The 3,649-nt window shown below is 40.1% G+C and overlaps 1 long non-coding RNA gene across 1 annotated transcript; it reads left to right on the forward strand.

Moving 5' to 3' along the window:
• Positions 1 to 1,537: 1,537 nt before the first annotated feature.
• LOC107834002 (uncharacterized) lies at positions 1,538 to 2,147 on the forward strand. The gene is made up of 2 exons (XR_001659778.1): positions 1,538 to 1,898; positions 2,035 to 2,147. It is a non-coding gene; the product is annotated as an uncharacterized LOC107834002 (long non-coding RNA).
• The last annotated feature ends 1,502 nt before the right edge of the window (positions 2,148 to 3,649 follow it).

The raw sequence follows: 3,649 nt of genomic DNA on the forward strand, positions 1-3,649 counted from the left end.
TAATGTTTTTCTCAATTACCCAAAGATTTGATTTACCCTGGGCTTGGTGTCAATTTTGGCCACAATATTAAAATGATTAAAAATAACTCAAACACGCATAGTCTGTCTCTATTGATGAAGTGTTTATGATTTTGATGTTGGGCATCTGTTTGGAGATTTCCAGCAGGTAAAGTTAACTGGAACAGCCTTTGAAGTTCTCCATCCGACCTGAAACGTCAGAGGAACATCATAAGCCTCAACTTTAAAATCCAAGATGGACGATTTTGACAAGTTGTTTGTGACTGAGTGTGTATAATTTATTCTGCACAGAGCACAACATAATAAATATCCATGAAATACATGAAATGTTTATGGCCCGGAGGTGTTCTTCGGGCTGTGCTTACGCCTCACTAAACAAGATTTTTTTAACATGTGTGCATCCTGACGTCCTGCTGTGCACGAAAGCACTTCCTCCCTTTTTTATGTTTTGTTCACACACATGGCTTGTGCCCTTTAAAGTCCCTTTGCGTTTAAACCATTTAGTTATTCCACGCATGAGTAGGTCTGAGAGAGAAGCTCTTCTTTTTTTATCTCTACCCACACACGCCAAATCGCACAGTCTCTGTGGACCACATTCACAATAGACATGATAATTACATGTGAAGTGTTGCCCTGTTCTTTTTCCAAATGATTAAAATGCTTCTGTGAGTCACAGTTGTTGCATTCAAGGTCACACACACAGCTCTATGTGAAGAGTGCAAAAAGCGCTCAACATTTACTGTGGAATTAGCTTGGCCAGAATTTTCATACAATTAAGTGGCAAAATGGTAGAAATGTAGCTCCATAAAAAAAGCATTCACACCCTTAAATATTTTTTTCCCCCTGTTCCTTCATCAAGCAAATTTTAATATGAAACAAAGATAACCTAAGTGAATACAAGGTGCCGTTTTCAAATGAGAAAAAGTAATGACGTTACTATAAACTGCCCTTTTTTATATAAAATGATTAAGAATAAACATTCTATTGTTTTGTTTTTCATTACATGCTCTGCATAGCCTGTTGGACACATTTAATCTGCAATTCAAAATGCAACATTGGAAAAATGCCTGCAAACCTCATGACTCCTACGCTGTATGTTTAACTGCACCTTCTCTTACCTTGACATTTGAACTATTAAAAATTCATCTGAGCCAAAATAAGGAATTAATTGTGCTTCTGGTGTCCCCCCAGACCCCCTTCATCACTGACAAACCAAGGTAAAAATACAGATATTATCATCATAAGCTGCTCAGGTAATCCATCATACTGACTATGGATTATCTCCACATGGTGAAACTTGGCATAGTTTGGATATTTGTGCGTTGGGAGGGGGTTCGATTCCCTGACTGGAGTTGGCTCCATCGCCTTTTTGATGTAGAAGGTCACCAGTGAGATGTCCATGTCTGTCTGCCAATATGCTGTGTTACTGATTAAGAGAATTATATTGTACAAATCCATCGTTAAACTAGAGTAACTGGGAAAAGTACCTTTTATGGTGTATAAACATGGGCGTAGGTTTGGGTAGGGACGGTAGGGACATGTCCCTACCAATATTCACGGGATATGAAAAAGTCCCGACCAATTTTTGCCATATTGGCTCAAAGAACGTGGATCTACGATCTTTGATTAGCAGCAACAGGCGGTGCGCGGAACGGAAGCTTCTTAGTTTGACATTTATTATGAGCCTTCGAGACCGTGTCGGAACGGTGCTGTCGTGGGGGTGGGGGGAGGGGGAGTCAGTTGAATCGTCGGACGTTCTTTGATTAGCTGCAAAAGGCGGCGGCTAGCTGGGCACACGCGTCTCCTTCTGAGTCTCCGAGACCATGTCGCCACCAAAAAAGAAAAGGACAGACATTAGAAGTTATTTCGCTACGTCGGCTGTAAGTACAGTGAGTGGACCCATAAGTTAGATATCTATCACGCAACGCATTTGTTGTAAAGTCCGGTGTTTAGTAAGGTCAGCACCGAATGAGAGGTAGAATAGGTCTGTTAATTATGTAATATTTTTTCACATAGGATGCTCAGACAGCAGAGCAAGGGGCAGAGCAGAACGATGGAGAGGTGGCTGGAGCTTCAGGGCTCCAGGTGAGGTGTTAGTTCTCAGATATGAAATATACTGTGAAATTATCTCAGTATGACTGTATCTGGTTGTATACACAAGATGTATGATATGGTTATGGTTGGGGGGAGGGGTTATTAAGCCAATGTGGGTTCCCCCCCCCTTCTCAAAAATGTTCGGTGCTCTTGGGCATTTCACTGTGCTGCGGGTGGGGGAGGTCAAGGTCCCCACCAAAACTTAGACCGAACCTACGCCCTTGTGTATAAATGTAATTTACTCCACTGTGCAGCCTTCCAGGTCCGAAAGGGTGTGTTCTTTTACTCCACAGGAGTACGATGTATGTGGTCTTATCCTCCAGCAGTGAGTCCATTTAAAGTACTTAAAGCACTTGATAGATAATAATGCTCACTTCATTTAGTCTCGAGAGGTCTGCTGAACTATTGACTGACCATTGGACGTACTTAATGATAGGTTGTGGCTACAGATGTCCATTTCCTGAAGTGTTTTTTTGTTTAAAGTAACCACATTTCGTAGTTACTCTCTTCATCACACTGACCACCTGATAGAGCAACTCGGATATTATCTTTCTCTCTCTTTCACTCATTTACACAGCCTTGCACTTGCCTGTTTAGATTATGTCTTAAGTAAGAGTCAAGGTGAATGTCAATGTAACATTCTGCATCTCAGATCTGTGTGGCAGACCAATGGCTTAAGGGAATTATTACTGCCATAATTTATCAGCAAGTTATGACTTTCTTCTTCTGAAATGCTGTGTTGCTTTATACAGGATGTAGCAGGACACATATTACTACATTTTATACAGGTCTTTATGGTTTTCACCATGAAACCCAGTGTGGGTTACATTCAAAGGCTAGTTTTGATTCTGTGTCTGATATGGGAATTAAATCAGTCACTCTTCAGTTTTCAGTCACAGCTCTGCTGATCTGAACCTGACACTACAAGACAAACTCAAATAATCTATTTTTAGATAACCTTCATGGCATTCCACTGTGAGGATGAGGCAGCAAGATATTGTTACCAATATTGGTTACCATCTAAAAATGTTTCCCGTCACATTTTTAGGTTTAGTCTCTTGGATCCTATTCAGGGGTATTTCTGAAAGTCTCTCACATTAATGGTTTCAGGAAAAAGTGTGATAAGGCTATTGATTGGCTTCAGGCACAATATGACCCATCCAGTTATTGATGCTTGAAGCAGAAATCTTCACAGTCACCATCAATATTGCCTGGAGTTGAGTGGGATTAGCTCAGACAACAAATGAAGATCACTTTTGGTTAAGATTTTGCTCAAAGCCAGTCATTTTGAGGATGTGGACACAAAAGTAAGAGACAAAGTAAGGCAGTTAAAGGCCATAATATTAGAAGGTATAGTGCCTCTCAAAAAGTGTTTATAGCTCTTGAGATTTTCAGGTCTTGTCACATTACAACCAAACTTCTGGGGTTTTACAAATAGAATAATTATGAAGTGCAAGAAAAAACATGCATTGTTTTCAAATGATCAATTTATACAAAATAAAATTTACTGCAACATTCCTAGAAAAAATGAGTGTTG

The sequence above is a fragment of the Poecilia formosa genome, unplaced genomic scaffold (genome assembly GCF_000485575.1).
Source record: "Poecilia formosa unplaced genomic scaffold, Poecilia_formosa-5.1.2 Scaffold9, whole genome shotgun sequence".
In the NCBI taxonomy this organism is placed as follows: Eukaryota; Metazoa; Chordata; class Actinopteri; order Cyprinodontiformes; family Poeciliidae; genus Poecilia; species Poecilia formosa.